This window comes from Camellia sinensis, chromosome 2 (assembly GCF_055761805.1).
Source record: "Camellia sinensis isolate YWXY chromosome 2, ASM5576180v1, whole genome shotgun sequence".
Lineage (NCBI taxonomy): Eukaryota > Viridiplantae > Streptophyta > Magnoliopsida > Ericales > Theaceae > Camellia > Camellia sinensis.
This window is the reverse complement of record NC_138962.1, coordinates 219881472-219893386: the sequence shown is the minus strand read 5'-3', so window position 1 is coordinate 219893386 and position 11915 is coordinate 219881472.

Sequence of the window (11915 nt, the reverse complement as noted above, 5' to 3'; positions counted from 1 at the left end):
TTAAGATAGGAGTGTCTTTTATTGCTCAATAAAATCTTCATGTATGCAATTTTACCATTGGTTCAATGGTAAAACCTTGGCTCAATAACCTTGAGGTTACAGGTTCAAGTCCCAATCTTTTCCCTCCCAAATACATATTAATGTCTACTAATTGGGCGTTGTTTTTTTCTTTAAATTTTTTTTTATTATATCAATTGAACTAAGAAGCACAATTTAAGTAAAATACAACTATTAAAAGTATCAATGAATGACATTCCATATTGGAAACTGACTTATTATCAGAGTTGTATGCATTACTGCTTCTGAGCTACTGATTTTAGCTTTAGGTATTGCAAGGAGAACCTGAAACTTTATATCAGCCTAAATTATCAATTTTGTAAGTATTAGTGCACTAAATCAGCATCCCCATCAGAATTACTGTGAACTTGAAATCAAACCTCAAGGTGAATCTTTTTTTGGTTGTTTGGTTATCTTCAATTGATAAAAATTGATATACTTGAATCATTTTTTTTTATAAAAACAACTATTATTATAACTAAGCTATTCTCAGAACATGCAAGTAGAAGATAAATATTCCATAAATACCTTTGCTCCAAAATTTAGGGTCGAGTGGTTGATTTGCAGCTTGTTATTTGGTTAAATCTGCTAACTCACTCACACACACACTTGTTTTCTTGGATGTATGAGGTTACTACTATACTGGTGGTTTTCTTCCCTATATATGAAGTATCCACTCATATGGCAGAATGATACAAGGTAGAGTTTTCATATTGATAGTTTGAACTTTGCTGTTTGTAGAGAATAGTTGACAAAACCAGAAGATGTCTGTAACTGTAATTTCATGAAAAGTTTCTTAAATCACTTCCAATTTGTGAAGCTGTATGAGGTGTGACATTGAAGGTGAGTGACCAGTTGAATAATCGAGTGAGTAATTCAGATGGCTAGATTTCTTCTTTAGCTTTTTTGCATACTATGGAGTTGCTCTTTAGAAAGTTAAAACAAAATCTCAAGTGCTGCTGCTCTTCTTCTAGCTCTTCTTCCCGACTATGTAACATTGTTGCCTACATGACTGAGAGGTGGAAAACATTACAAGATTCTTTCATAAACTCCTTGTTATTGGGCAATGAAAGTGTACATCAAAAACCACTTTTGGTGTTTTTTTTTTTTTTTGGTTTTTAAGACGATAACAAGATGGTTGCTAAACCCCCCCCCCCCCCCCCCCCCCTTTTTTTTTTTTTTTTCGGGCAACGGCAAAACATCAGTTGCAAGTAGGTTAGACCATCTCCAATCCTTCATCTCTTGTTTCATCAAATTTAAATTTGATAAAAAATCGTACAAAACTGGTGCTCCAACGCTTCATCTTTTGTTTCATCAAATTGAGGATATCTCAAATTTTTCCTCCAATTGAGGATGTTGGAACATTTCATCAAATTAGTATAGAGAGCCGTTAACTCTTGAGCACTAGACGACTGACCGGATGTACCGTAATTGTTTTGTTTTATCAAATTTAAATTTGATAAAAAACTATACAAAACTGGTGCTCCAAGTCTTCATTTTTTGTTTCATCAAATTGAGAATAACTCAAATTTTTCATCTAATTGAGGATATTGGAACCTTTCATTAAATTACTGTAGAGAGCCGTTAGCTCTTGAGCATCAGACGACCGACCGGATGTACCTTGATTGTTTTGTTTCATCAAATTTAAATTTGATGAAAAATTGTACAAAACTGGTGCTCCAATTCTTCATCTTTTGTTTCATCAAATTAAGATATTGGAACCTTTCACTAAATTATTGTAGAGAGCCATTAGTTATTGAGCATCGGACGACCGGCTAGATGTCCCTCTGTCGACCACTTCCTTGCAAAATTTTTTGAAAATTTACACTGGCCGGTTGATCAGCCGGTCGTCCTCTTGGTTGTCCTCCCAGTCGACCAGTAATTTGATGAAATTCCAAATTACTTCATTGGAACGCACGAAATCAAATCAAGCAAGTGAAATTTGATAAAAAAAAATTGAGTAAAGTGTTGGAGATGCTCTTAGGTGGTCGCAAATAGTTTGCAACCGTGATTTTGCGGTTGCAAAAAGTATGTCACCCCCACATTTGTTTCATCCATTTGCCGTCGCAAAAGGTCTTTTGCAAATATATTTATATTATTTGTGATGCTTGTAGCAGTTGTAAAAAATAATTTTTTTGGTAGTGATATGTATATATATGTAGTGAGTGAAGATGCATCAAGGAAATCTGAACTGTGGAATTCTCGATTTGGTTTAGCTTCAAGCCGTTTATGCATACAATCGACATCACTTGCGGTTCCATTCAGGTTTCATTCCTTTTTTTTTTATTTTATATTTTTTTATTCTCTTTTGTTTTTGGCTTTTGCTTTCCCTCTGTTTGTGTATCTGAAAAAATTGGAGGAAGAGGCATGTAAAATTATATGTTAGGCATGATTGAATAGAAATAATGATGAGATTGAATACGATTTGTATTCAGAAATTATTTCTTAGCAATCTATGTTTTCTATACAAAACCTAGAATGTCTACGAAATTCTTTGCTTTGAAATAGATTGAAATAATTTTTTTTAGGTTTTGTATATAAATGCTAGTTTAGAAATTTGTTTCCCAGACATCTATTCTGGTGTCTTAAAATTTTGACTTCTCTATGTGTCAAGTGAATTTTACAATTAAACAAAAAAAAAAAGTTAGAAAAGAGGGTAAGACTCGAATTAACATTTGGGTTTGATAAATAACACACTTATCACTTGATTAATATACAAAATATGATAAATTTGTTGGTCGTACATTCTGAAAATAATTTTTAAAAAATTGAAAATCCAAAACTCATTTGGTTTAGTGATTTTGAAATAATTTTTAAAACACTTTTGATTTTAGAGTTTTCAAAAATAATTGTTGAATTTCAATCATCTTTTATTGTTTGTAGTTAATTTTTTAAAATACTTTAATTAATATTTTTAAATTTTCAAATCTAGTTAATCTAAACATTTTTTAAAATGTATAAAATTTATGACTTCTTTTTAATAATAAAAAAAAAATCATTAAACACTAACAAACATATCAAAAAAATATACATTTTGTAAAACTTTTAAATCCATTAAATGTAAATATACTTAAAACGTATAAAATCTCAACCTGGGTCCCGACGTGTCCTGAATTTATTTTAATATAATCGGAATAAATCTCACAGGGTTTGATAGCATGGGTGCTATGACAACATGCATCTCAAATCCACAAAATTTATGATTTTTTTATGTATACAAAAAATCACTAAATACTAACAAATATATATATATATATATAATTTTTAAATTGACTCAATCTAAATACACTTAAAATGTATAAAATTTATGAAAAAAATCTTGTAAAAAATACTAAATACAAAAAAAACACTATAATTTTTAGATCCACTCAATTTAAATACACTTAAACATAAAAAATAGGAAATTTTTTTTTGAAAAAAATACTAAATACTAATAAATAAATAAAAATCTATCAATTTGAAGGCTAAACTTGGTGTCAAAGTCTTCTTTTCATGCCACGTGATAAATTTTTATATCCCAAAAAAAAGTTATACAATGTGGTAAACAACGTTTGCACCGAGACCTCAAACTACACCTTCATTTGGGAATAGCTAATTTAGCCTAATTTTTTTTAGCTTTTTGGCTAATTTAGCCTAAGTAAATTAGCTTCATTTGAAAAAAAAAAAAAAAAAAACTTTTTGGATGTGATAGTTCTGGGAGAAAATGTGAATGATTATGATTTGAATGTAATATTTTATCATATTGGCTAAATTAGACTATTTTATCTTTTGTGCTTATTTGGTCACTTTAGCTCTTGCCAAACGAGGCTTACATATTAGTTCCCAAAAAAAAAAAAAAAAAAAAAAAAAAAAAAAAAAAAACAAAACAAAACGAGGCCTACATATTATAATATTAATTTATTTGCAAAAATATTTCGTAACTCGAATTTATGTGGCCCAAATGGCTCGAATGTATCAAAACGACATCGTTTTACCCCCCAAAACGATGTGGTTTTGAGACATTGGAGCCATGAAAATTCGGGCTACCAATTATTGTTAATTTATTTATTACTCTTTCCTTTCGTCACAAAATATTAGTTTCGGAATTTAATTTTTGATAATACAATTATTACACTTTAAAAATATTAACTTTTTAAAATCATCTTTTAACTTTTTTTATTATTTTATTTTTTTATAAAAAATATACTTTAAATTTGAAAGAAGAACAAAATAAAACAATTCATAATGCTTGATTTTTGAAAAGGGATTCATATTTGTTTTTATTTTTACTTGTGTACAATGCGAAGTGAAAGAAATCAACAACTGTTTCGCACTTGAAATGCAATACCTGAACCCTAGGTGTTTTTTTTTTTTTTTTTTTTTTTTTTTTTTTTTGTGAAGATGATGATGCATCGTGGCAACGTGAATCCTCCGCCTCCCTCCGACGACGAGGAGGAGAAAAATAGAGTCGGTCTGCAACTTTTTATGCAAATTGCTCCTCCTTTTTTTGATCCATTTATATATACTGAATCACCACCACCACCCCCACCCCTAATCTCATCACTCTCACCATTACCGCCTTCTTCTTCTCCTTCAAAACTCGCCTACATGTGTCTAACGGATTGGATCCAGTATCATTGGTACGTTTTTCAAGTCTCCGACGATGACAATCAACAATTTCTCCACAACAAACCTCGTCTTCTTTTCCACAAAGACGGGTATGATTTGGATTCTGATTCTGAACAACTTCTTAAACCCATATTAACTGCAAATTTGCATACAGTAAATGGTACTAGCTAGGTGATTCACAACACTTCATTATACCAATTGGTTATTCAACGTAAGGATCGCGAATATCAATTGGTTTGAATTGACCTTGGTAATAATCCTATGGCCAAGAAATTAGAGATTCTTCCTCAATTGCCTCCTGCCCTAGGTCCAAATGTGCACACTTTCGTTCTGGCTGGTAAGTTTTTTTGCCTGGGTAGTTTAGAACCACCACCATCACAATGGGCCTTGGCTTTCGACCCGACCCTAAATCAATGGGAGTCTCTACCTAACCCTTCTCCAACACCACCTTTTCCACATGGGATTTATAATTTATTCTCTATAGCTATACATGTTCCCAAGCCATGTATTCTCTTGGGTTGGCCTAAGGATAATGTCCTTCGAAGGTATGATGTTGATAACAAAATTTGGGTACGTGAAGAGTTTGAAACATCCAAAACCTGCTTCTTTGGTCTAGATGACTTAATGGGACATGCATTGGTAGTTGACAGCAAGTTGTATTGGTATTCAGCTCTATACACTCAACGTCGCCTAATTGGGTATGATTTAGCGAAGAAGATATGGTTCATGGGCAAGCTCAAGCTCCATGACTATGGACAATTTTACGTACCTGAAGATACTAGTCCTCCTCCTCCTCCGAGCTTCGCTCATCTAGGTGGTGACAAGTTCTGCTTATTTTGGTTTTCAGTAGTGCATCCCAAGCCAACAACCATAACTGACGAGGAGTCCGAAGAGGAGGAGGAGGTGGTCCCCAGACCACTTAACATGTACTCTCTTGCATTCACTACCTGAAGTTTGGAGTTACTGATGGTAGTCGTCCCCCAAAGAGTGGAATATTTCCCTTTGAAATCTCTTCCATTTCATGCCAATCTTACTTAGTTGCTGAGAATTCAACTTATTTCTGTAATGGCTTGGTGGTTTAATGCAAGCACATCATCTTCTTCTCCATAATTTTACCTACTTGTTCATTTTTATTCTTCTTCTTCTGTTTTTTTTGCTGCTTTAATTATGATTATTATTACACTTATACGTCACTGCCATTCTTTTTCATTTTAGCTGAAACAACAAAGTACGTATTTGTTAGGTTTGTTTGCAAGCTTTTATTTTAGAGGATATATACAATCTTGGAACTTTAACTAAACACCCCTGTGAGAAAACTGCTAGAGAGGAATGACTCTTTTTTGAATCCTCTGAAGCAACTTGATTCTTAACTGTTCACAATCCTCTGTCTTCAATCTAGTAGATATTAAAGGACCCCACATTAAGCAGAATCTGTATTAAATAGAAACCCAGGCGCGTATTTATTTTTATTTTTTACTTGTGCACCCGCTACTATATACAATGCGAAGTGAAAGAAATTAACAACTGTTTCGTACCTGCGATGCAATACCTGAACCCTAGGGTTTTTTTTTCCGAAGAAGATGATGATGCATTGTGGCAAGATGAATCCTCCGCCTCCCTTCGACGATGAGGAGGAGAAAAAGAGAGTCAGTCTGCAACTTGTTGTGGAAATTGCTCCTCCTTTTCTTGATCCATTTATGTATACTAAATCACCACCAACACCCTCAATCTCATCACTCTTGCCATTCTTCTTCTTCTTTTTCTTCTTCAAAACTCGCCTACATGTGTCTAACGGACTGGGTCCAGTATCATTGGTACGTTTTTCAAGTTTCCGACGATGACAATCAACAATTTCTCCACAACAATCCTCGTCTTGCTTTCCACAAAGATGGGTATGATTTGGATTTGGATTCTGATTCTAAACATTTTCTTAAACCCATATTAACTGCAAATTTACATACGATAAATGGTACTAGTGTAGACACCCCATTTTTGACCGCCCTTAAGACTTGGGCACCATCGATTGATCACCCGATGATGAATGTACATGCTTGTTCAAATGCTAGCAATATGACTAATGCAATGCATGCAACATGCAATTAATAGGCTCAGTTACTAATATGGCATATGAATCAATGAAATAGCATGTGGTCTAAGCACGTATTTAAAGAAGTATTTAAACTAACAATACAGTTAGAATGTTGAACCGAGTCTCGCTGCATGAAATACAAATGGATGCAAACATGAGGAATGCTAATTGAAACATGATGTCCCTAATCTAACCATCGTAAGCAGTTAAATAAAAGGGAGAAAGACGTAGGGTTGGAAGATATACACATTATTACATTGCGCTCTCACGAAGGATATTCCGAATGAATTAAGCTACGCTAATTAAGCTAACTATTACAAAACAAGTTGAATTAGCTAAATTACATTACTAATTATTACAACAAATGAATCAACTAACTATTCTAGTTAACTAACTAATTAGTTACAACACTTTACAAAATCAAATAGCTACAACTAATTAATTACAATAAGATTAATTTACAACTATGATAATTATAACACTAATGAAACAATTAATCGCATTCGACAAAGGCGTAAGTAAAGATGGATGAAGGTTGCATGCACAGCGCCTACGAGCCACTCTATCTATCCAAGCTAACTTTGTTTCACCTTCAGCCACTGTCTCTATTTTCCTGCAAAACTACACTACTGGCCATGCAATGAGGGCCAGCCGTGCATCGCTGATGGCCGGCCGGGCCTACAGATGGCCGGCTATGCATCAATTTGGTGTAAAACTCTGTTTTTGTGTTCTGAGGTGAACCAGTGCAGATAGAGTGTCCTCAAGCTCTGTTTGTCCCTTTCTTCCTCCTCTGTCATGGGAAAGCCTCGAGAGAAGGTTGAATTGATTCCAAAGCCATCAATGAGCAAAATGATTACTTGATGGTCTTGGATACAGTTTTGGACAAAAATCAATGAAATGCAACGAATAAGACCACCACTTCCTTTTGTCATGGAATGAGCTCAAAGAGGGAGGTTGCAACATTTCAAGAATCATCAAAATGCCATGACTTAGCATATGATGACTCTTGACACAAGGAACTTGACATAACGTCTGGCCAAGTCTAAGCAATTAAAGCCATTTTCTTTATACGGGTCGTTTCAAGTTTTAAGTCAATTTTATGAAGCCTTGCCATTCTTTAATCCATTTGTCCATAGTGATGTTAAAATCCTCTAAACAACAAGTAATTTCAAACGAGAGGTTCTTCTAAAGCATGAGAGAAAGACTATATCATTGGCAATGAATCTTCGAAAAGATTAAGCCATCAAGTAGGAATCTTTCTTACATGTTTTGTGAAACCTCAATTGGTTGAAATCATTCTCAAAGAATGAAAGAGATGGATGGTAGATGGATTGTTTAAAATTAGACTTTAGACATGGAAATGAATAAAGAAAAGCTATATAACAACATGCAATAAGTTATGTATGCCAACTTATGAGACAACAAATGAACTAAACAAAGCATGAACCAATTTAAAAGGCTTGGACAGTCCTAAAACAGCCCTTAACACATGAAAAACAAAACCTAAAAAAACATGAAAAGAGCCTAAAAAGCCTAACAATAAAAAGATGAAACAAGGCTAGGAAGCAAGAATAAGGAGGGTGGCTAACCCCTCCACTTTTGAAACTTCAAAGCATGATTTTTAGCCCTTTTAAAACTCTGAAAATCAGTGTAGATATCAAAGAAAAGGAGTGTAAAAGAAAGGGTTTGAGCTATAGATAAAGGTGTAGAAAGAGAAAGCTCTCTCAACTCTTTTGGTAGCTCTTCAAACCCAATCTTAAACACTTCAAATAGGATCAAAACAATACAAAACAATAAGAATTATGTAGTAAATGAAAGAAATGAGAGCAAGATAGAAGAAAACAAGCTTATACCTCTCAAGGGGTAAGCTTTTTGTTTGTGATCCAAACTTAGCTCCAACACACTCTCAAGCTTGAATTATGTTTCTCAAAGATCAACCAAGGCTCTAAGATGATGAGACAAGGTTGTGTATGGTGTATGGAGATACCACAAGGAAGCTAGGTTAGCTCAAAGGTGGCTTGCTAAGGAAGAAGGAGGAGGGATGAGCTCTCAAGGTGTGTATAGGCTTTCTAAATTTTGTTTAACCCTCAAAACAATAACACAGTTTCATTTTTATAGAATTCGAGCTCAATAGGTGATAAATATCTTCAAAAATGGATAGCTGGCAGCCTCTTGCCCAAAACAGTGTTTTTTGCCTCCAAAGGCCGACTGACCATTCATAGCCACGCCCGGCCATCACTGAGGCCCAGCTGGGCTTTTATGCCCTCCCCTATTTTTTGGTTCAAACTCAGTTGAGTGTGGATAAACGTCTAAAAATGAGACTCAAAGGTTCAAACAAGGAAAATGTTGAAGATTTGAGGTTATTTCGAGAGCCTGACTGAATCCGAATCGCTGTGAGTTCAAAGCACACAATTCAACTTTCATCATCGAGTGTATCAAACGAAGCACCTAAGTCTTGCGGGCGGTCAAAAATTGGGTGTCTACAAATGGAAAAGACTAATGAATTTCGATTAAAATGAACCAACCAACATAAAGAACATGGATTATATTGCTTAGGCTCGGCCGGACGTTATGCCGAGTCTATTGTGTCAAGAGTCGTCACACGTTAATTCATGGTGTTTTGATGACCCTTGAAGCGTCTTTACTTCCCCCCTTTAAGCTTACTCCATGATAAAGGGGAGGGATGGTTGTTATTCATTGCATTTATTGAATTTTGTCTAAATTGTGGCCGAAATCATCGAGCAAACAAATTGCTCATTGATGGTTTTGGAAATGATTCCAACCTTCTCTTGAGGCTTTTCCATGACAGAGAAGTGTGAGAGGCACAAACAGAGCTCAGAAAACTCTGTCTACACTATTTTTACCACAGAGCATAAAAACAGGATTTTGCATAAAATTAAGGCACGATCGGCCTTATTTGGAACCTGTCGGGCTTCATTGGAGGCTGGCCGGCCATCAATGTTTGGTAAGGCAATGTGTTTTGCAGAAGTAGAGGGCAATGATTGGGACAAGTTGATTAATGTACATGAGGCAGTGTGTCAAGCATGCTTTCCATGAGGCTAAGTGCTTAATTGATATATCTGCTTGAATGCTTGTGGATGAAGGCTAAATTGCTAAAATTGGGACAAATTGATTAATGTACAAACTCACATTTTCAAATGACGCGTATTCAAAACAATTTTCAAACAAACATGAAATCAAAGTATTCCAATCTTTGCAAATTAGTCTATACCTATGTGCGTCACATAGTAATGTTAGTTTAATAAAACCGGAACAAGAGCATATAATGTAAATAAAAAGCATATCATGGTTAGTAGAGGCTGATCTTTGATCGGGCGAGTGGGCTGTTCAATTCATGACTTTCCTCTCTTATACATAAGTTCCTGAGCCGAGACACTTTGGTGATGACGGACTAATGGCATTTGGCACGAGTCTCGGGTTTCCTAAATTTCTAAACATATTTAGGTGGAGACTCTATAATCTGACAAAGCAGTCAATTTTTGGTATTTGATTCAAACATCGATTTTCAAAAAGAATTGCTAGATTTGGGCTCATTTGTGTTTTCACTATTTCACATTGCACTTGTGAAATTAGATTCAGAACAACGGGAGTCCGAACTGTAGGGCTAGTCGTATTCGAAAGGAGCACGAAAAGAAAGCTACAACCTCCGATGTAGCTCGAGACTTGGGTGTTCTTATATTGACCTTCTCTGCTTTCTCGGCGGCGACCAATGTGTTCTTCGGCCCGCCTAAGTTTCTCTCCGGCGAGGGTCAGAAATGAGTCCGATCGTCTATCGAGAGCCTGACTTCGCCGCCGGAGTGGGTCATATTTTCGTCGGCTATGGCGTATCGGAGATTCGAAGCTGCCGGAGCTCTTTTCGGGTTTTTTGGGGATAATTCGACCGGGATCTCGACGGCGAGAAGAGTTGGGAAAACTCTAGAAGGTTCTAAAGCTGTTATGATTCGGAGTTGTAGAGAGATCGAGGGTGAGTATTTGAGCTTGTTCGAGTAGATCATTGGTGTAGGCGTTGATTTTCAACTACACAACCAAACGTGAAACTCAGCTGGAGAGCACTGGCAGAATAGATTAAGCCCAACAACCTGAACAAGAAGATGAGAACCCGGCAGTGGTTCGCCCATCTGGGGGCACTCCGACGATCAATTCAGTAATCAATATCTTCAAAGATAGCAAATTGTGCTTAAACTCACAAGAAAGAACTTACTTCAAACTTGCGAGGGTGACTTGCTTTTATAACCAGCAGTGACTTGATCCCATTAGAAACTTCACTTCAATGGACTCAAGCTCAATGCTCATCCTGGATATTCATCTAGATATAGATAAAATCTTCTTGAGCCTTATCTCTATCCAGACTGAGAACCTTCCCTATTCTAGGACTCTTGTCCCTTATCCACTAATCTCGGATTCTGGTATCTCCTCAGATAACCTCGGCCTAGCTAAGATCACCTCGGTGCATGACCAAGCCACGTGGCACCTCGGCTGACACTTCGGCGTCACCTTAGCCACGTGTTGTCATTCACAAAATACGTCCCCACAACTGCCCCCTAGGTTCTATTACCTCAGTAACCTGAGGTAATGGAACCTACATCGTTTGCCCATACAGCATGTCGGCTAAAATTTCATTTTTTTTTCACAACCGAGATCATTTTGTTGGCTTCAAGTACCCAGGACTCAAATGTCTACTTTACCAAGGGTCAAGAATCAAGAATCAAGTTCTTTAAGCATCTTCAACTGAGATCGCTTCTTTAGCCGAGGTTATGGCCTCTCTACTTCAAGAATTTCAAGAGTTCTAATTGCGCATGAGCTGTCACGTATTGTCTTTTCATCTGTTTCCTCCGTCTACCCCTTCTTCATTGAGCCGTACCTAACACGCACTATTAGGGCGCGTCATTTCTGCCCACACTGCCTGACAAAAACGTCGTCCAAGGTATCTCACTACGTTTTGCTGCCTTCTCACATTTTTGACAAAAAACCCGCTCATTCTCTTCCTGTCTCTTCACTTTTACGAATTCCATTTGCCTCCCTTCAGATCTTCTCTCTCTAACATTCTTCTCCAAAAACCTCCATTGACATTCCTTCGAACTCCGCAACTGTCGTATTTCACCACCTCCAATGCACTTTTCATCACCTGCTTTCAACTATT